Source organism: Ornithorhynchus anatinus, chromosome 14 (assembly GCF_004115215.2).
Source record: "Ornithorhynchus anatinus isolate Pmale09 chromosome 14, mOrnAna1.pri.v4, whole genome shotgun sequence".
Classification (NCBI taxonomy): Eukaryota; Metazoa; Chordata; class Mammalia; order Monotremata; family Ornithorhynchidae; genus Ornithorhynchus; species Ornithorhynchus anatinus.
Genome location: NC_041741.1, coordinates 51,381,499 through 51,403,351, shown reverse-complemented (window position 1 = coordinate 51,403,351; position 21,853 = coordinate 51,381,499). Strand labels below are relative to the sequence as shown.

At 67.1% G+C, this 21,853-nt stretch overlaps 1 protein-coding gene across 3 annotated transcripts in view; it reads left to right on the top strand.

The window, feature by feature from the left end:
- Positions 1–21,853, top strand: part of ATXN10 (ataxin 10) — an 85,078-nt gene that overhangs the window by 47,725 nt on the left and 15,500 nt on the right. The gene's annotated exons all lie outside the window — the stretch shown is intronic.

Below are 21,853 nucleotides of genomic sequence, written 5' to 3'. Positions count from 1 at the left end.
GACGCCGCCCCGCGGTAGCGGGACGTTCGCCCCGTCCCGCCGCGTGCCCTCGCGTCTCCCGGAGGATATGGAACGGGCGTTGGGTGGGTCGGGGCGTCGGACTCGATCGTCCGGCGGCCCCGCCGCGGCGAGTCGGGGAAGGCGAGCTCCCGGCGGGCGGCGTCACCTCGCCGGGCGCTCTGGATTTGAGCTGTCTCAGGTGCACGCGGGGGTGGAAGGGACGACGGGCGTCAACGGCTCCGTCTCGAGCACCGGTCCGCCCCGCTAGACCGGAAGCTCCTCGGGGGCGGGGGGCGGAGCCGCCGACCCCGTTTTCCTCTCCGGAGCGCTCAGTGCGGCGCTCGGGAGAACCCGAGCCCCTCCGGGGCAGGGATCGTAGCTGCGGGCTCTGGACCCCTCTCCCGGGTGCCCGGTACGGTGCCCCGCGCCCAGGAGACCCCAGTCCACCCGAGGGCAGGGATCGTGTCCGCTAACTCCCGAAGCGCCCGGCGCGATGCTCTGCCCGCGGTAGGTGATGGGTTTATCTGTTGGATCGGTTGGGAAAGCCCCGAAATTCCATCGGGGCATCCCTTCTCCGTGCGTTTCCATCTGGAGGTAGTCGGTCAGTCGGTCGTATTTACTGAACGCCTCCTGTGTGCAGAGCACTGTAGCGAGTGCCCGGGAGCGTACCAGAGAACAATAAATAGGCCCGTTCCCTGCCCACGGGGAGCTTTCGGTCTAGAGGATGGGACGACAGACAGGCGTTCGTTCTAGGAAAGGCAGTCGAGCGGCACGTCCCAGTGGACGGAGCGTGGATCTGAGAATCGGGAGGACCTGGCTCCTGAGCGCGGCTCTGCCGCTGGCCCGCCGTGTGACCTCGGACGGGTCACTTGGCTTCTCTGTGCCTCAGTTCCCTCATCTGCGAAAAGGGGGTTAAGACCGGGAGCCCCGGGCGGGGACAGGGATTGGCTCTAACCCAGTTTGCTTCTATCTATCCCAGCGCTTAGAGCGGTGCCTGCCGCGTAGTAAGCGCTTAACAGAGACCGCGGTCGTTATTATTCCCTAGGAACGGAGGAAGGGAGGCGAGCACGCGGAGGCGAGGGCGAGGCCGGGCCCGTGAAGGGCGCGTTCTCGGGCCGCCCCTTTGCGAGACTCGGGGATGGGTGACTGGCGACTTGGCTTCCCCGCTCCTCGCCCGCTCCCTCGCTCACCCGCCCTGTCGTCGCGCGTTCCTTCCCGTCGCGCCCGCCGGTCCCACGGCGCCGGGCGGGGTTTCGGCCCGTGCCGGGGACCCGTCCGGGCCGGGATGGGACGACCGCCTCCCCCCTCTCGGCCTCCTCGGCGAGGGCGCGGCGGGGGCGGGGGGGGACGGCTACCGGACGCCCTGCCGTGAGCGGGCCGGGGGTGGGGGCCCACCCTCGCCCTCTCTCTCGGCGAGGCCAGAGGCGCCGTCGAGTCCCCGAGTCCCGAGCGTCCGTTAGGTGCCGGCCGCGCTGCGCGCCGGGCCCCGTGCGGAACGCTGGGGTACGTAAGAGAAGTCATAACGGACCGAGAAGCGGCGCGGCCTAGCGGAGAGAGGGTGGGCCCGGGGGGGATCGGAAGGGCGTGGGGCTTGCGTCCCGGCTCCGCCGCCCGTCCGCCGGGCGAGTCGCCTCTACTTCTCTGGGCCTCAGTTCCCTCATCTGTAAATCGAGGATCGAGACTGTGAGCTCCACGTGGGAAGAAGGTGGCCGCGAGCAAATCGTGCCGGACACGGTCCCCGTCGCGCGTGGGGCTCAAGGTCCCGCTCCCCGTATCGCGGATGAGGTCCCCGAGGCCCAGAGAAGCGAAGCGACCCACCCGAGGCCACGCGGCGGACGAGTGGCGGGGCCGGGATCGGGCCCCGTGACCCCCTGACGGCCCGGGCCGGCCCCTCTCCGCCAGGCCGTGCCGCCTGCCCGCTCCAGGCCCGGCCCCGGGGGCCGGCGCTCGCGACGGCCCGCCCCGCCCCGCCGCCCGCCCCCGTCCCCCCCGCCGTCCTCCGTCTCCCGTCCCCCCGGACGCCCCCTCCACCCCTCCCTTTTTTTTCCGGTATCGGTCGCTTACTACGGGCCAGGCGCCGTACTGACCTCTGGAGCGGATCCCAGCGTGTCGGGCTGGGCGGAGTCCCCGGGTCCCTCACGGTCTCCGTCCCCGTTTTGCAGGTGAGGCATCTGAGGCCCGGAGGGGCGGAGCGACCGGCCCGAGGTCCCCCGCGGCAGGCAGGGCGGCGGGGCCGGCGGCGGAACCCGGGTCCCCCCCGCCCCCCAGGCCCGGGCCCCAGCCGCTAGGCCGCGCCGCCTCTCCACCGGAAGAGAGCGCCGCGTCCCGGGGATCGGGCGGCCTCCTGCTACGCCGTCCGCTCTCTGGGGGGTGGGGGTCGGGTCCGTGCGCAGCGTGGCTCGGTGGGAAGGCTATGGGCTCGGGAGTCGGGGGTCCTGGGTTGGAATCCCGGCAGCTGTGCGGCTTTGGGCAAGTCACTTCACTTCTCTGGGCCTCAGCGACCTCATCCGTAAAATAGGGACGGAGACTGAGCGCCCCATGTGGGACAACCTGATGAGCCCGTATCTACCCCAGCGCTTAGGACGGTGCTCCGCACGGAGTAAGCGCTTAACGAATATCCACACTGTCGTCATCGCCTCGCCTAGGTGCTCAGTACGGTGCTCGAACACAGTTGACTGTCAGTTCCTCGAGCGTAGGGATCGCCCTCTTGTACTTGCCCGGGCGCTCGATTGAGTGCTCTAAAGGAGAGTAGAGCGTCAGCTCCCTGAGGGCCACGACGGTGTACGCCCGCTCTGTTGTACTCTCCCGAGCGCTCAGCGACGGTACGCAGCTCGAGGACGGCGATCTCGTCTGCCGACTCTACCGAACTCCCCCGAGCGCTCGGTACGGTGCCCTGCCCGCGGTAGCCTGTGAGATCCTGGAAGGCGGGGATTTTAAATCGTCTCGTTCTTGTCCGCGCCTCTCCCCCGGTTAGACCGCGAGCCCGTCGGTGGGCGGGGATTGTCTCTGTCTTTTGCCGGACTGTACATTCCCAGTGCTCAGTAAAGTGCTCCGCGCATAGTAAGTGCTCAGTAGATACCATTGAATCGTGCCTTCCGACCGTATATTCTCCTAGGTTTTCGGTAAAGTTGTGGTATTTGTTAAGCGCTTGCTATGTGCCGGGCACTGTCCTAAGCGCTGGGGGGCACGAGGTGATCGGGTCGGCCCTCGTGGGGCCCACGGTTTGTTTTTTTTTAATCCCCATTGGACAGACGCGGTAACTGAGGCCCAGAGAAGTTAAGTGACTTGCCCGAGGTCACACAGCCGACTGGCGGCGGAGCTGGGGTTAGAAGAACCCGTGACCTCTGACTCCCAAGCCCGCGCCCTCTCCACCGAGCCACGTTGCTTCCCTAATAATGTCGGTATCTGTTAAGCGCTTACCGCGGGCGGGGTAATCGGGTCCCACGCGGGGCTCACGGTCTTCATCCCCGTTTTCCAGATGAGGTAACCGAGGCCCAGAGAAGTGAAGCGACTGGCCCAGAGTCACAGAGCTGACAGGCGGCAGAGCCGGGATTAGGACCCGTGACCCCTGACTCCGTAGCCCGTGCTCTTGCCACTGAGCCACGCTTGCTTCTCAGCGCTTCACGCCCAGTGGGCGCTCAGTAAAATGTAATCGATTATTAATAGTAACGATAACAGACACCTTACTAAGAGCCGGGGTAGAGAGATCGAAAGGCTTGGACCCGGTCCCTGTCCCGCTCTCGGGGCTCGCTGGCTCGACCTCCCCCCCCCCCCCCCACCCCTTTCCCGAAGAGGAAACTGAGGCCCAGAGAAGTGAAGCGACTCGTCCCCGTGGCAGAGCCGGGATTCGAGCCAGGTCCTCCCGACCCCCGGGCCCGGGCCGCGCCCCCCAGACCGCACCGCCTCTCGTCCGGTTCCCTCCCGGCGCGACCCCGGCCGGCCGCGGGCGGGAGGGTGGCCGACCGGCACCCGCCGTCCGGGGTCCTCCGTCGGAGCCGGGCCCCTCCCTCGCTCGGGAACGAGTCGCGTGAAATCCTGCCTTACTGATTTGCGGATCGGCCGTGTGGGCGAGATCTAGCTTGCCGAGGATTCTCCTCTCTCTGTCAGATGATCCCCGTTCAAGAAGCGTGTCAAAATCCATACGTCAAGCTGTCACCGTAAGTTCCCTTAACTTACAGTTCCTGTTACGGTGAACGCCATGGAAATTCCTCTCTGGGCAGAGATGTCTCCCGTCAGCGCTGGGCGGCCGGCCGAGGCCGTCGCCCTCCCGGACTCTCGCCCCCGAGGGGGAGTCCGGGGCGATGGGCGGCTCGGGACCCCGCCGTTTCGCCCGGGGCCCGACGGAGAGGTGTTCCGGGTCTGCGCCGCCCCGGCGTATTTGAGTTTCTGCCCCGTTTTTAAGGAAGGAAAGGCAGGGGAATGGTTTCCTCCTCGAGTGTCGGCCACACGGGAGGCCGGCCTCGGGCTTCGACACTAGAAGCGTTCGATCGACTGTTGACCCGAACTGGGGGAGGGACGTCGACTGGTTCCGTCTGCAGACCGGGGGGGGGGGGGCCGACGTCCATCGGTTCTGTCCGCCGGGTGCGGATTCCCCGACGGACGGGAGCGCCTTCCCGGACCCTTCCCTCCCTCCGTCGCGACGACGGCTCCGGGGGCCTCTTACTCCCGACCCGGCCTCCGGAGGGGAGGCGGCCAGTCGGGGCCAGCGGGAAGATCCGTCCGGGCCGAGGCCGAGAAGGGAGGCCGCCGGCAGTCCCGCCTGCCCTCCCGACACCGGGAGGCCTCTCGGCGGGCCGAGAGGAGATGGGTTGGCCGGAGGAGGACGGGACGGGGAGGGGGAGCCGCGTGTTCCTTGCCGGTTTCTCGAGCCCGCGTCGCGTCAGCAGCGAGGAGCGGCGTGTCCTAGCGGGAGAGGTCTGGGCCTGGGAAGGACCGGGATTCTGCTCCCGGCTCCGCCCCTTGTCTGCTGTGTGACCTTGGGCGGATCGCCTCCCTTCTCCGGCCCTCGGTTACTTCACCCGTAAAAGGGGGACGAGGAGCGTGAGCCCTCTGTGGGCTAGGGACCGCATCCGGTCCCGTTATCTCTGTCCGTCCCAGGGCCTGGTACGGTGACTCGCACGTCCGCACAAAAGAAGTGTTCAGCGGATGCCGACTGAGAACAGAAAGACCGGGAGCCGGAAGGAGGGCCGGGACCCTACTCTCAGCTCCGCCCGTTTACCTCCGGGGCGTGACCTCGGTTAAGCCGCCTCGCTTCTCCGGGTCTCGGTTTCCCCCTCTGCGGAATGGGGGCGAGATGCCCCTTCTCCCTCCGTTAGGTCGCTTCGCTTCCCCGGGTCTCGGTTGCCTCATCTGTAAAATGGGGGTGAGGTGCCTTTTCTCCCTCCCGTTGAGAGCGTGAGCCCCGCCTGGGACGGGGACTGTCGGACCCGATCTGCCTCCACCTCAGCGCCCGGTACGGTGCTTGGCACACGGTGAGCCCGGAACAGAAACCGCGGTTGTCATCGTTGCCGTTCGTAATAATTCACAGTGCCTTCTTTCCCCTCCAGACCGTAGGCTTGTTGTGGGCAGGCCACGTGACCGTCAGCTCCACCGTATCAAGCAGCAGTACTTATCGAGCGCTTACTGGGTGCGGGGCACCGAACCGAGCGCTTGGAAAAGTGCAGCTTGGTTGGCGAACGTATCCCCTGCCCGCGTCGGGCCTGCGGTCCAGCGTGATCTTTCAGGGACTCAGATCCCGGACCTGGGTTCCGATCCCGACTCCACCACCTGCCTACTGCGTGACCTCGGGCGAGCCACGTCGCCTCTCCTGCGCCTCCGTCGCCTCGTCTTTCAAACGGGGATTGAGACCGTGCGCGCCCCGCGGGGGACGGGGACCGTGTCCGACCGGCTCGACCTGTACCTGCCCCGTAGTCGCCGCGCCGCCTGCGCTTAACAAATGCCGTTGTTTTTATCTTTTAAAAAAAGCACTTATTAGGGGACGGGAAGGCGGGGGAATGATTTGAAACGGCCCGTCCCGTGATCACCTTCCAGAGTCGACCGGCGGTGTTGGTCCAGCGCTCGCTGTGTGCGGAGGACTCTACTAATGGCCTGGGAGGGACGGCGGAACGGAGCGGGTAGGCGTGTTCCCCGCCCACGACGAGCGTCCGGTCTAGAGGCGGAAAGGGGCGCGTCGCATTTTTCCGGGACCTCCCGACTGTCGGCTCCCGGAGGTCGAGGGCCCGATCCGTGGCTTCCCGACTACCCGCCGCCGATGACGATGGTATCCGTTAAGCTCTTACCGTGTGGCGAGCTCTGTCCTAGACGCCGGGGTAGATGCGAGCTAATCGGGGTGGACGCCTTCCCCGTTTCGCTCGGGGCTCGCCGTCCCGATCCCCATTTTGCAGGTGAGGTAACCGAGGCACGGAGAAGTGAAGTGCCTCGCCCGGGGTCTCACACGGCAGATGCGAGCCGGGATTAGGACCCGGGCCCGGGCTCTGTCCGCCAGGCCGCGCTGCTTGCCTCGGATCGGGCCTGGATGCAGGGCGGGATGACCTTCCCTTCCGGGCATTCGCGTCTCCGGGCCGGAATGAGCCCAGCTGAAGCTGTGGAGCCGGGATCAGAACCCGGGTCCCCCCGGGTCCCGGGTCCCGGGCGCCGAGCCACGCCGCCCCTCTTGGCTGCGGGGCTGCCCGCCTCCCCGCCCGATGAGACCCCCGGCTCCTCGAGGGCGGGGCGGGGGCCGCCCGTCCGACTGCCGCCGCCGCTCCGTCCCGAGCCCCGCGCGCACCGCCTCGCCCCCGGTGGGTGTTCGGTAAATACCCCCCCGGTGGATCGGGAGAGCGCCGGCCCGCTTCGGCTCAAGACGGACCCCCCCCCCCGGCTCTCCCCGCCGCCCAGGCGGCGGGACCCCCCGGGGCCCGCACCCTGCGCCGGGATCGCGACGGCGACGGAGTCTGCCGAGCGCCCACTCCGGGCCGGGCGCCGTTCGAAGCGCCGGGGGAGGGACGGGATATTCAGGTCGGGCCCGGTCCCCGTCCCGTACGGAGCCCGCGGTCTAAAAGGGACCGGGGTCGAACCCCCATTTTACCGATTGGGAAACGGAGGCCCCGGGAAGCGAAGCGGGTTGCAGGTGGCGGCGCCGGGATCGGGACCCGGGTCCTCCGAGTCCCGTCCCCCGGGCTCTTTCCACCGTCCCCCGGGGCGACGTCCCGTTCCGCGGGGCGGCCGGCGGGGGCCGCGGAGCGGCGCTCGCGCCCTCTTCCTGCGGGTCTGCGCCCGCCTCCCTCCCTCCGCTCCGGAAGGCCGCCCGTAACGCCCCCGTCTCCTCCGCCCGGGCCCGCCTCGGGCTACGCGCATCCGGCCGGAGCCCGGCCGGGCCCGGGGGGGCGCGGCCGGGCCGGACCCGGCCGGCCGGGCGTGAGACCGGTCGGCCGGGCCCGAGGGAGGTCGTCCGGGCCCGAGCCGAGCGTGGGCCGAGATGACCGGGCCCGAGAGAAGACGCCCGGGCCCGACCGGGGACGTCCGCGACGGGGGCGAGGGCCCCCGGGCCCGACCGGGGTCGGCCGAGCCGGGGAGGGGGCCCCCGGGCCCGGGCACCGAGATGGCCGGGCCTCGGCGGGGAAGGCCGGGCCCGGGCCGGGGGGCGCGGCCGGGCCCGAGAGGAGACGACGGTGACGATGACCGTGGCGTCGGTTAAGCGCTCGCTCTGCGCGGAGCGCCGTCCCGGGCGCCACCTCGTCGATCCGGGCGGACGGCCGGGCCCGGGCGCCGGGCCGGCCGGGCCGCGGCACTCGCCGCCGCCACCTCCGCCATCTGCGGTCGGAACCGTTCGTCTCGGCGAAGGGCTCCAGTTACTGATCTTTCCCTGGGCCGCCCTTACCTCGCGTTTCTCCTCTGCCCCTCAAGAGGGGGTTTGAACGCAGGATTCATTTCCGGGCGGCTGTCTGTACGATCCAGTCCGTGGAAATGTGGAGTCCCCAGCCTGGAAGATTGGGGTGGGGTCACCCGGAAGGCAGAGGGATCCGCGGGTGGAAGGGGAGGGGCGCCCGGCGGCGGGGTCGGGGGGCGGGCGGCGCCTCCCAACTGGGCTCCGGCACCTCCCGGCGGACGTCGGGGGATCCGTCCGTCCGTCGGCGGCATTTACCGAGCCCTTGCCCCGGATGGGCCGAGCGCTTGGAAAGAGGGGGAGGAAAGAGCGTGGGAGCGACGCGGCGAGCCTGCCGCCGGGGATGGATGAGGAGAGGGCCGGGGGGGGCCGGGGAGACTCTGGAGGGGCTCTCGCCTCGACCCCCGGCGTCGCGTGTACCGTTGGAGAACTAAGTGGGACGTCTTTGGCGGGAGCCGACCGGGCCTACTGGATCGTAGCGTAACGGTAGCGTTGGCATCCGTTAGGCGCCCGCTCCGCGCGGACCACCGTGCCAGGCGCTGGGGGAGATACAGGCCGATCGGGTCGTCCCACGTGAGGCCCACAGTCGTCATCCCCGTTTGACGGACGAGGGGGCCGAGGCGCGGAGAAGCTAAGTTAACCGTGCCCGCAGACGCGGCGTGGCCCGGCGGAGAGGACCCGGGCTCAGGAGTCAGAGGTCGCGGGTTCGGGTCCCGGCTCCGCCACTCGGCCACCGTGCCACTTCGGGCGAGTCGCTTCACTTCTCGGTGCCTCGGTGACCTCATCCGTAAAATGGGGCTGAAGACCGTGAGCCCCACGTGGGCCGACCCGATGGCCACGCAGCTGCCCCGGCGGCGCTTAGTGGGCGCTTGACGGATACCGGCGGCGCGTGGCGGAGCCGGGATTCGAACCCATGACCTCTGACCCCCGAGCCCGCGTTCTTCCCACCGAGCCGCGCCGCTTCCCTCGCGGGGCCGGGATCCCTCGCCCGGCTTCCTGCCCCCTCCCGGCCCCCCTCCCCGACGCCCGCAACCGCCCCCGTCCTGGCTCTCTCCCGCCTCCCCTCCGACACCTGTCGCCAGCGAGGCTCCTCCGGGGCGCTGTCTCCGGGGGAACGGGCGCGCCGCGCTCCCTCCGCCGCGCCGCCTCGGTGCGGCGTCCCTCCTCCGCTGCTCTGAGGGGAGAAGAAACGTGGCTCGGTGGGAAGGGCTCGGGGGTCCGAAGCCACGGGCTCGAATGCCGGCTCCGCCGCTTGCCAGCTGCGTGGCCTCGGGCGAGTCGCTTAACTTCTCTGGGCCTCAGTCGCCTCGTCTGTAAAACGGGGACTGATCGGGAGCCCCTCGCGGGACGACCTGAGGGCCTCGTCTCCCCCAGCGCTCTGCCCGCAGCAGGCGCTGAACGAATACCGAGGTCGCCGTTATCGAAAGGGCACGGGGTCGGGGTCAGGCAGCGCGCCGCGCCGCTTCTGCGTCCAGGAGAACGGCGCGGTGCCCGCGGGAGCTCTACCGGGGGAGGCCGGGCCGCGCGGCGCCGTGCTCCCGGGAGATCGGGGCCGAGGGGAGAGCCCGCCGGGGGACGGGCCGTGCGGCGCGGCGCGGGGGGGCGCGGTGTCCCCGGGGAGAGTCGGGCCCGTCCGTCGCCGGGATGGTTCGCCGCCGTCGCCCGTTCTAGAAGAGAGCAACTACTGGCTCGAGACGAGGGTAGACACGGTTACCGGCTCGCTTTCTCCGCGCGGTTTTGGGGACCGGTGGCCGCGCGGTTGGCTCCGACCCGGGGTTGTGACAGAGATGAGAGTCATCTCGTGGAAGCAGCGTGGCTCGGGGGGAAGAGCCCGGGCTTCGGAGGAGTCAGAGGTCACGGGTCCGACTCCCGGCTCTGCCGCCTGTCGGCCGTGTGACCTCGGGCGAGTGGCCGCGCTTCCCGGTGCCTCGGTTACCTCGTCTGTAAAAGGGGGCTGAGCCGTGAGCCTCACGCGGGACGACCCGATGACCCTGCATCTCCCCCAGCGCTCGGGACGGCGCCCCGCACGCGCCGAGCGCTCAGCGGATACCGACATTGTCACATCGTCGTCATCATCATCATCATCTAGCTGGGATCTGCCGTCTCTCCGTTTGAAGTCAGGACACGTTTTCCGTTCGGCGTCTCTGAGGTGGAAGTCGTTCCCAGAGGGACGTCCGTGAACGCGAATGAGGGCGCCGGAGATCCGGGGGAAGGCGGCGCGGCCCCCGGCTGCCGAAAAGACACCCTTGGTGTTCTCGGCCGCTTCTAGCCGAATGGGGTCACGCGTACCGTTCGCGAATCAAATCGACGTTTTTTTCGGGAGCGACTGGGACTGTTAACGTATACGGAGGCGGTTGACTCTCTGTTTCTAAGTTTACGACCGGGAGAAGTGACGTTGAGGAAAAAGGAGTCATTTTTCAGAAGCAGCAGGCCCGGGGGTCAGAGGACCCGGGTCCCGATCCCGGCTCCCGCCTGCCCGCTCCGTGACCCCGGACGAGTCGCTTCACTTCTCTGGGCCTCAGCCTCCGCACCTGTAGAACGGGGATCCGACGACCGTTCGCCCTCCTACTCGGACCGCGGGCCCCGGGTGGGACGGGCTCGGAGATTCCCCCCCCCCCCCGAATCTCCGATCCCCGGCAGATGCCTGTAGCCGATGGCCCCGACCCCCTACCGGATCCCCCCCCCCCGACCCCTAACGGCCCCACCGGGGCCGAAGACCGCGAGCCCCGTTCGGGACGGGGACCGGGTCCGACCTGATCGGCGTCCATCCGCCCCGGCGCTCGGCGGGGCGCCCGGCGCGCAGTGAGCGTCAGCAGGTACCCTTCGCGGGACCCCGTGATCGGGCCCTTGAAGTGTTTCGATCGAGATGCCGATCCGAGACTCCCACGATCGCTTTTAAAGCGGGAAGTCGGGAAGGGTGTGCGAGCGCGTGTACACGCGGACACGTACGCGCGCGCGCGCGCCCCGCGCCCCCCCCCCCCCCCCCCGCCCCGTCGAGGCGCCGGTAGCTGCGATTCCCGGTGAGATCGCTCGAGGAGCACGGAGCGTTTTTATCTGCGGGGGAGAGAGCGCTGACGTGGTAGGTCGGGCTTCGTGCCGCATCCAGCCGGGAGAAGCCCGGGGGGGCCCCGGCCCGCCCTCCGCCGGCCGCCGACCCCGGGAGACCCGGGATTCATCCCGGGGCGTTGGGGCCCGGCCCCGCCGACCGGGGTTGGGCCCCGGTCCGCCGCGCCCCGCCCCCCCCCGCCCCCCCCGCGGGCGGTTCCCCCGTGCCCCTCTCCCTTGGCGGTCCCGCGTGTCCCCCCCCGACGACCGGAGTCCGGCGGCGGGGGCCGTCGGTCGGGGGCGAGGCGCCTCCCGCCGCCGGCTGCCCCGTCGGGGCCGACGAGTCGAGGGCGGCCGAGGGCCGAAGCGCTCTGGGGATTTGCGCCGGGAAGGCGCGGCCCCGGAGGGCCCCGTACAACGCGGGGACCGAGGCGGCGGACGGCGGGGGTGCGACGGATTCTCAGATGACCGTGGCGTTGGTTAAGCCCTTACTCCGTGCCGGGCCCCGTACCACGGCGCTGATCCGGATGCGGGTTGGACAGAGTCGGAGAAGCGACGGGGCTTAGCGCGCGGAGCCCGGGCCCGGGAATCGGAGGCCCCGGGTTCTGACCCCGGCCCCGCCGCTCGCCCGTCGCGGGACCTCGGGCGACTCGCTTCGCTGGGCCTCGGTTCCCTCGCCTGCACGGTGGGGATTCGATTCCCCGTTCTCCTTCCTGTTTAGACGGTGAGCCCCGTGTGGGACCCGGTGGTCCCTCGTCCACCCCAGCGCCCGGTACAGTGCTCGGCACGTGAGAAACGCTCGGGTTCTATCGCTGTCATTAATGACGCCTCGCTCGAGTTGTGAGTCAGGGGAACTGAACCCCGTAGCGCTCCGCACGTAGTAGGCGCGCAGTAAATACCACTGACGCGTCGACTGACCCGTCGGTATTTCCCCGGCCCTTCAGGCTACCGCACCCGGGAGACGGGAGGCGGGAAAGCGGAGAGCGCGGGACCCGGGGGGTCAGGAGGGGCTGGGTTCCAATCCCGGCTCCGCCACGTGTCTGCCCCGTGACCCCGGACCAGTCGCTTCACTCCTCTGTGCCTCGGTCGGTCGGTCGGTCGGTCGGTCTGTAAAATGGGGATTGAGACCGTGAGCTCCGTTCGGGGCGGGGACCGCGTCCAACTCGATCGGCTCGTGTCTACCCCGGCGCTCAGTACGGCGCCCGGCGCGTTGTAGGTACCTGATGAACGCCGTTTCAAAACCCCCCCCGACCTTCCCTTTAGGAGACATTCGGCGGTTTGCAGGGCAGGGGACGGCTCGCAGATGCACTCGGATCTGTGCCCTTCGGGCATTTGATAGTCGCCCCGCCCTCGGCCCCACGGCGCTTAGGTGCGAATCCGTGAGAGATTTCTTTAGGGGAATGTTTTCTTCTCTTATTCAGAGAAAGCGGCGTGGCTCAGTGGGAAGAGCCCGGGCTTGGGAGTCAGAGGTCATGGGTTCGAATGCCGGCCCTGCCACTCGTCAAGCCGTGCGACTGTGGGCGAGTCACTTCACTTCTCTGGGCCTCAGTGACCTCATCTGGAAAACGGGGATGAAGACCGTGAGCCCCCCCACGGGGGACCACCCGATTCCCTTGTACCTCCCCCGGCGCTTAGAACGGTGCTCGGCATATAGTGAGCGCTTAACGGATACCGCCGTTATCATTACTGTTATAAATCACTTCTGTCGGCGTGCGTGTGTCCCTTTAGACTGTAGGTTCAGGGTGGGCAGGGGACGTGTCTACCGACTCTGTGGCGCTGTACTCTCCCAGGCGCTTAGCGCGACGCTCTGCCCCCAGGAAGCGCTCAGTAAGTACCACCGACTGACATGCGTTCGCCTGACCCGGAGAGAGCACCGTGCGTGCAAGAGGTGGTGTCTCGGGAGCCCTCTGGAACTCTTCTCTTAATCTGCGAGAAGCTGTGGAGACTGGTCTTAACAGCACCCCGGTGCGAGCAGAGGAGAAAAAAAAAGAGGTTTGCTGGAGGTTGACGAATAGTTCTTGGACAGATGTTAAAATGGAAGAGTTTTTTCTCTTCCCCAAGAAGGCCCGGCGGGGAGGCGGGGAGGGAGGTTGGAGCGGATTGGATTCTAGCTTTAACCCGAGTCGCCCCTCTCTTTTCGTTTTTCGCCCGCTTTAATTGGGCCCACGTCTGCCCGGCCTGTGGTGTCAGACCGTGAGCCCGACGTTGGGCAGGGATCGTCTCGCTCCGTTGCCGGATCGTACGTTCCGAGCCCTCAGTGCGGCGCTCCGCGCACAGTGAGCGCTCAGTAAATACCATCGAAGGAACGAATTGGTTAAGCGCTTAGGTGTCAAGCGCGGGGATAGGCGGACGCTAATCAGGGTGGACACGGTCCCCGTCCCCCGTGGGGCTCACGGCCTCAGTCCCCGTTCTGCAGACGGGGTGCCCGGGGCCTAGGGAAGCGAAGCGACTTTTCCAGGGTCCCGTAGCGGACGAGTGGCGGAGTCCGGATTTGAACCCAGGTCCTTCTGACTCCCTGGCGTGTGGCGCACCGCCCGCGGTGTCGGGCTCGCCCGAGGGCTCGGTCCGGTGCTTCGCGGAGTACTGTAGCCCGTAGGCTTGAGGACGGGAATCCTTTCTGGTAACTCCGTTTTCCGCTCCCCGGCGTTCGCGTAGTTCTCTGTACAACGGAAAGCGCTCGATAAGCGCCGGCGATTGGTGGATCGATTGGCTTCCGCTGGGGGATCTGCTCTTCACTGTCCAGTTCGCCGCTTTTTCCTTTAAGGGTATCTCGTTAAGCACTCTTTTATTACCCTGTTTATTTCGTTAATGAGACGTACGTCACGTCGATTCTATTTTATCGCCGCTGTTTCGTTGAGACGTACATCCCCCTGCCTCTGTTTATCGCCGCTGTCCTCGTCCGTCCGCCTCCCCCGATTAGGCCGCGAGCCCGTCAGTGGGCGGGGACCGTCTCCGTCCGTTGCCGATCTGTACGTCCCGAGCGCTTGGCACGGTGCTCCGCACAGAGTGAGCGCTCGACAGATACTGTCGAATGAACTTACCAGGTGCCAGGCGCCGTACTGAGCGCCGAAGTAGACGCGGGCTGATCGGGTGAGACGCAGTCCAAGTTCTCCACGGGGCTTACAGTCTCGGTCCCCGTTTCCCAGATGAGGAACGGAGGCCCAGAGAAGTGAAGCGACTTGCCCGAGGTCACACCTTCTACCTCCGAGGGAGTAGGCTTGCCAGGAACGGAGATTTTTCTCCGTGCGTCATCAGTTGCAATTTAAAACAGCGGGAAAACTCCACATAATTGCACGTTCTTTTTCTCTACCCGCCGGCGATTAACGCCGACTTTCCTTTCTCCGGTTGTGAATTTCTTTCCCCCCGCTTCGTGAGACGGCACTTCCTCGGTGGCCGAAAACATAAATAAGTGAGAACTTGCCTCCAGCTGGGCCTAAAGAGGAGCCGTCGGTTTCAGGGCCAGAGGCGAGGAGCGAAGATTAATTCTTCCGTCCCGACTCCTTCGTTTTGGGGGAAAAAAATCCATTTTCCTTGATCTTTTTGCTATCTGGTGCGCAGCTTTGATTGTGCGGATGCCGAGCCGGGGCCATTTTCCCGGAGGCTGAGCCGTTTCCCCGTTTTCTGCTTTGAGCTCCGTTTCCCTTGTGGAAAAGGGACCTCCCCGGGGAGAATTTTCCTCCGCCTCCCCCCCCCCGCCCCCATCCCGGCCCCGGTGTCGCTTTCCGGCTCGTTGGCCGTTAATGCCTCAGAAATCTGGCTCGTGCCGCCCGCGCGGAGGAGCGGCCCGGAGCCCGAGGCCCTCAGGACCGGGGGGGGGGGGGGGGGGGGATGGGCCGCGGCGGCCGGCAGGACGGGGAGACTCCCGCGGCCCCTTCCGGCCCGACCCGCCGGGCTGGGGTCCGGGGTCCGCCCTTCGTCGTCGTCCTCGTCGGAAGGAAGGAGAGAAGCGCACGGGCGCCGTGACCCCCCTCCCTCCCGGGCCTCCGCAGAGGCAGAGGGCAGACCAGAGCAGCGCGGTCTGGCTCCGTCGTCCGTCTGCGGCGAGACCTCGGGCGGGTCGCCGCGTTTCTCTGGGCCTCAGTTACCTCGTCTGTAAAATGGGGGTGGAGACGGCGAGCCCCCATGCGGGACGTGGACCGTGTCCTACCTGATTAGCTTGGATCTAGCCCAGGGTGGGGCCGGGATGGGAGAGGCGGGCGGGTGAGGTGGAGCACAGGGTCGGAACTCTCCACCGTCTGCCCCATTCGACCCAATACTTACAGTTACACCTCGTGCCGGGGCCGACTCACGTGAAGACGGTAATAGTGGCGCGACGACAATACTGATAATTGTGGTATCTGTTTAGCCCTCACCGGAGTCCGAGGTCACGGGTTTGAATGCCGGCTCTGCCACGCGGCATCTGTGTGACTGCGGGCAAGCCGCTTCACTTCTCTGGGCCTCGGTCACCTCGTCTGTAAAACGGGGATCGAGACCGTGAGCCTCACGTGGGACGACCCGATGACCCGGTATCTCCCCCAGCGCTTCCAACGGTGCTCCGCGCATAGTCAGCGCTTAACAGATACCAACACTGTTATCCTCATTATTATTCTATGCCGGGCACCTGTACTGAGCGCACTGGGGTAGATAGAAGCAAACGAGGTTGAGCACAGGCCCGGGTCCCACGTGGGGCTCACGGTCTCCGTCCCCGTTTTACAGAGGAGTGAACCGAGGCCCAGAGAAACCAAGCGGCTTCCCGAGGTCGCACGGCAGACGGGCGGCGGAGCCAGGGTTAGGACCGGATCCTTCCGACTCCCGGGCCCCAACCACCGGGCAGCGCTGCGCTCGTACCAACCCGGGGCGCGTAAAGCCCGCCCGTCAACTGATCCCAACGGCACGTCTGGTTTGGCGAGTCCGGAGACGCTTGTCGGTGATCGGCGCTTCCTCTCTCGCTCCCTTTTTTTTTTCAGTTTTAACGAGTCCCGGCGATCCTTTCCGAATCCCACGTGGTACCGAGACACCGGCCTCGGAATTCGGCCGTTAACCGCACATCCGACGAAAAGCCAATTCCGCCTTTTATCCCTTCGGACGCCGGGTTAACGGGCACCGGTAGGCCCGGGGGGTTTCCGAGCACCGCTTACGCGCCCGTAAATACGTCAGTCGACAGGCGAGGATCTCCCGTAAGGGGGGGGGCCTGCTCGCACGGTGCCCTTCGGGCACGCTCCTGGATGGTGGTTTAAATATGGGGAGAGCCCCGGACTCTTCCGCTGACGTCGGCGGTGCATCCGGCGGCGGTATTTATCGGACGCTTACCGCGTGCAGAGCACCGCACCGAGCGCCTGGGAGAGGACAGTGCAGCGGGGTCGGTAGGGGCGATCCCTGTCCGGAGAGAGCCGAGGGTACGCGGGTACGGAGGCGGCCCCGGACCAGCAGAGCGTTTCCCCCGGGAAGCCGAGTTCACGATCAGGCCGCCGGCCGAGCGAGTCTGTGGACCGTGTGCCGGGCGGCGCGGCCCGGCCGACGGCCCGGGGGTCAGGAGGACCTGGGTTCTAGTCCCGGCTCTGCCGCTCGTCTGCTGCGTGACCTCGGACGCGCCGCTCCGCTTCTCTGGGCCTCGGTTCCCTCAGTTTACGGAGGAGGGGACCGGGGAGAAGTGAAGCGACTAGAGCCCGAGGCCCGCGGCGGACGAGCGACAGAGCCGGGATCGGAACCCAGGCCCTTCGGGGCTGCGGCGCGAGCGGACGGTGGAGTTGGCGGACAGGATCCCTGCCCCCGACGGGTTTACGGTCCCGGGGGGGGAGGGGTCCGGCTGGAGAATGGATTCCAGGCAGGAGGAAGGAGGAAAGGGGGTGACGTGTTCCCTGGCGGCCGGGTCCGCCACCGGCCCCTCGGCCCCGCGGGTATCCGAGGCGATCGAACTCCGATCCCCGTAACGCAGCCTGTAATTATCCAGATCATCCAGTCGGCGTAAAGCCCTCTGTTTGGTTTCTGTTATGCCGTCGTTGCCATAGCCGGGGTCGGGAGGGTGTGCAACGCAAACCTCTGTGAACGGGACATTCCTCCGCGGCGATGGCATCGGGCACGTCCCTCCACCCTCGGTTCGGGGTACGGGCTCGGCTGTTTCCGTCGGTACGTGTTCTTCTGCGGGTCCAGTGCGGTACAGAGAACGCCTCTGGGTTCCGGGAAGAATACGAGCGGTGAACAGTGGGGAGATAGCGGTCGCCGTCGGGCCCGAGGGAGGGTCGCCCCCTTCCCGAGGAGGGGAGCGGTCCCCGATCCCCGAGACGGAAGGTCAGCCGGGCCCCGGGTCCCCGGCCGGCCTCGGGCCGCCGATCCGTCCGGCGCCGGCGTCCGTCGAGCGCTTACTGGGCGCGGGGCGCTGGACTAAGCGCCCGGGAGAGGACGGCACAAGAGTCGGTGGACGCGATCGCCACCCGCGAGGGGCGGCGGCGTGGCCCGGCGGGTAGAGCCCGGGAGTCGAGGCGTTGGGCGTCCGTTCGCTCGTTGGATCCCCGATTGGGTGCTTACTGTCCGAAGAGCACTGTACTGAGCGCTTGGGAGAGCACGGCACGCCAGTAAGCGGGCCCGTTCCCTGTCCTTAATGAGCTTACAGTCTAGTGGAGGGAGACAGACGTCAGTGCAGATAAGTAAATTACGGATATAATTCCCGGCTCCTCCGCCTGTCAGCCGAGTGACGCTGGGCACTTCTCTGGGCCTCCGTTACTTCATCTGGAAGACGGGGGTGAAGACAGCGAGCCCCGTGGGGGGCGGGGACTGGGTCCAACCCGACTAGCTCGTGTCTACCCCCAGTGCTTAGAACAGCGCTAGGCACATGATGGGCGCCTGACCAGTACCGTCATCGTCGTCATTACCGCACGGTGGCGGGTCCCGTGCAAGATGGGGATTGAGACGGCGAGCCCTCTCTGTATCTACCCTTGACAAGCGGCGTGGCTCAGCGGAAAGAGCCCGGGCTTGGGAGTCAGAGGGCACGGGTTCGAATGCCGGCCCGGCCACTCGACGGCCGTGTGACCGTGGGCGAGTCACTTCACTTCTCTGTGCCTCAGTCACCTCATCCGTAAAGTGGGGGTGAAGACTGCGAGCCTCCACGTGGGGCGACCCGATTACCCTGCATCTGCCCCGGCGCTTAGGACGGCGCCCTGCACGTGGTAAGCGCTTAACGGATACCGCCGTTACCCTAGTGCTCAGTTCAGTGCCTGGCACGGAGCGAGCACTCAGATGCCACAAGGAAAGGAGCTCACAGTCCGGACGGGGAGACGGACATGAAAACGCACGACAGAACTTAAGGATGGGGACGTGGGCGCCGTGGGGCCGGGGCGAGCGTCAAAATCCCGAAGGGGTCCCACGGCCGAGGGCAGGGTCGACGCAGAGGGGCGGGTGGGCGGACGGACGAGCGCGGAGTCGGGGAAGGTCTGTCGGAGCCGACGCGATTTCGGGAGGTCTTTGAAGGCGAGGAGAGCGGTGGCCCGTCAGCTGTGGAGGAGGAGGGAATTTGAGGCCAGAGGCAGAAAGCGGGCAAGGGGTCGGCGGCGAGATAGACGAGGTGGCGGTACGGTGAGTAGGTTGCCGTTAGAGGAGCCGGGTGTGCGGTCGGGTTGCGTTCGTTCATTCATTCGATTGTATTTCCGGAGCGCTTGCTGCGTGCAGGGCGCCGCACCGAGCACCCGGGGGCAACGTGGCCTAGTCGACGGAGCGCGGGCTTGGGAGTCCGAAGGACCCGGACTCTAATCCCGGCCCTGCCGCTCGTCGTCCGTCGCGTGTCAGGCCGGGTCGCTTTGCTCCTCTGGGCCTCGGTCCCCTCGTCTGTAAAACGGGGCCGGAGACGGCGAGCCCGCTGCGGGACGGAGACCGGATCCGACTGGGTCATCTCCTGTCTGTCCCAACCCTCAGGACGGTGCCCGGCGCCTAATAAGCACTTGACAGATATGCCGTCGTCGGTATCATCGTAACGGTAAACTGAGACGTTCCTTGCCCGTGACGAGTTTACAGTCTAGAGGGCCGCAGCGGGAGAAGGGTGAGGCCAAGTAGGAGTGGGGAAGGTGACTGAATGCTTCAAAGCCGGTGGCGAGGAGTCTCCGTTTAATATTCGGTGGTGCATTTACCGAGCGCTCGCTGTGCGCAGAGCACCGTACCGACCGCTTGGAACGGACAGATCGGCAACGGATAGAGACGGTCCCCCGCCCTCTGACGGGCTCACGGTCTGATCGGGGGTGGGGGGGACGGGGGACGACGGGCAGGTGATGACAATAACGATGAATAGAATCGAGGTGATGTACGTCTCGTTAAGAAAGTAGTAGACTCGAGGCGATGTGCGTCTCGTCATCAGAATGAATGGGGCGATGAGAATACGTACGGTCGAGCGGACGGGTACGGCGCCGAGGGGAGGGGAAGGGAGAAGGGGAGGAGCAGAGGGAAAGGGGGGAGAAGAGGGTTTGGCCCAGGGGAGGTGAGAGGGGGAGGGGGAGGGGGAGCGGAGGGAGCGGAGGGGAAAGGGGGAGCTCGGGCCGGGAAGGCCGGGAAGGAATACGGAGGTGGACGGGCAACCGCCGGGGGCCCCCCGAGGGGCAGGGGAACGCGGCCCGGACGGCTTCGTAGAAGAACGGTCCGGGCGGCGGAGTGAGCTGCGGCCCGGAGTCGGGAGAGAGCGGAGCGGGGAGGTCAGCGAGGAGGCCGATGGAGCGATCGAGGCGGGAGAGGGGAAGCGCCTCGGTCAGAGCGAGGGCCGTCTGGGTGGAGAGGAGAGGGTGGATGTGGGTGAGGCCGCGGTGGGCCCGCCTGGGGCAGAGCCAGAGTCCGCTGTGTGGAGAGAGCTGCCCCGAGCACTCGGGGGAAGACCGTAGAGCCGATAGGCGCGATCCCCGCCTCCGAGGAGCCGCCGGCCTGCTGGGCGCGCGGCGTCGTGCCGAGCGCTTGGGCGAAGGCGGGAGAACCGAGCCACCCTCTCCCTGCCCTCGAGGAGCCTCCGGTGTCACGTGGGCGAGGCCGGTGCCCTCCCTCCCCCGTGACTCCGTTACCGATTTGTACGTGCCGAGCACTTGGTGCAGCGCTCTCTGCAGGTAGTGAGCGCTCAACGGATACCCTTGAACGGACGGGTGACCGGGCCCCTCCTGCTTGGTTCCGGCCGGCGACCCCGGCCTCCGCGGGAGCTTCCGGAACCCCGCTCGGGGCGGGGGGACGGGGACGGGGAGCGTCTCTCCGGAAGAACGTAACCTCGGTGGGGCCGCGGATCCGGCGGGGAGCCTCGGGTGTCCGGGTCCCCCTTGATTCTCCCCGACTGACGGCACGCGGGGGATTGCCATTTTCAGAGCGTGACTCAGTCTCCTCGAAGAGGGAGGCGGACGGATGGCGCGCACGCGAGGCGGCTGGGATTTCCAAGAGCCGGAGGTTTCCCTTGCCACGAATAGCAGATTTCCACGGCTCCCCTCCTCGCCCGAGGTCAGCGGTGCGACCGGGAGTGGGACGGTCCGGTTGCCTCCCGCGGGACCCTGGCCGAGTCGCTTCACTTCTCCGTGCCCCGGTTTCCTCATCTGGAAAATGGGGATTCGGTACCGGTTCTCCCTCCTACTTAGACCGTGAGCCCCGAGTGGGCCGGGGACCGAGTCGGGACCGATGATCTAATATCTGCCCCGACGCTCGGTACGGTGCCTTTTTCGGCGGAGGGGTGTTTATTAAGTATTTACCACGTTCCGGGCACCGTATTGAGTGCCGGGGAAGGGAAGCGGCGTGGCTTAGCGGAAAGAGCCCGGGCCTGGGAGTCAGAGGTCACGGGTTCTAATGCCGGCTCCGCCGCCGGTCAAGCTGCGCGACCTTGGGCCGGTCGCTTAACCCGTCTGTGCCTCGGTCACCTCGTCTGTCAAATGGGGATGAAAACCGTGAGCCCCACGTGGGACGACCCGATCGCCTCGTATCCCCCAGCGCTCAGGACGGTGCTTTGCACATAGTAAGCGCTTAACAAATACCACAGTTTATTTTTTAGGGGAATAGGGCACGGGCCCGGGAGTCAGAGGTGGTGGGTTGCATTCCTGACTGGCACATAGTAAGCACTTAACAAATGCCGTTCGAAATAAGCAGACACGATTGCGCGGACCCTTTAGCCTGTGGGTCCCTCCTCCGTCCACCCCGGCGTCCACGGAGATCCCGCCCGCCGCGGCGGGTCAGCGGGAAAGATGGCCACCGTACGCCACGACTCTAATCTCTGCCCGGCGCGGCTTCCGGACGCGGACGTTCCCAGCTCTCTCTCCTCCTCCTCCTCCTCCTCCTCCTCCTCCTCCCTGCGGTTCAGCTCTTTACAAACCACCCGGGGCTGACTGGCTGGCTGAGGACCCCGTAAGACTGTGAGCCCCCGCAGGGCAGGGACCCCGTGTTCTGCTTTCATCATCCTGGGCCAGGCAGAGTAATAATAACGATAATAACCGTATCTTTTAAGCGCTTACCATGGGCCACGTACCGTGTTAAACACTGGGGTGCCAGCCAACTGGGTCGGACGCGGTCCCTGTCCCACGTGGGGCTCACGGCCTTAATCCCCATTTTACAGACGAGGGAACCGAGGCCCAGAGAGGCGAAGCGACTGGCCCGAGGTCACGCAGCGGACAGGTGGCGGAGCCAAGACCAGAACGCGGGTCCTTCTGACTCCCGGGCCCATGTTCCGTCTACTGGGCCACGCCGCTTCTCCGACGATGAGGGAGGTAGAGCGGAGCCGGGGTCGGTAGAGGCGAGGGCTTGGTGTCGGACTCCCCCGAGCTCTCGGTAGAGTGCTCGGCACACGGGAAGCGCTCGATCGATCCCGTCGGTTGGTGTTGACGGAACGGCTCTGGGGCTGGGGGCGGGCGGGGAGGTGGCGGCGGGTAAAGAGAGCACGCGAGGGCGACGCGGAAGGGAGCGGGAGAAGAGGAAAGGGGGGCTTAGTCAGGGAGGGCCTCTCGGAGGAGGAGATGGGCCTTCAGCGAGGCT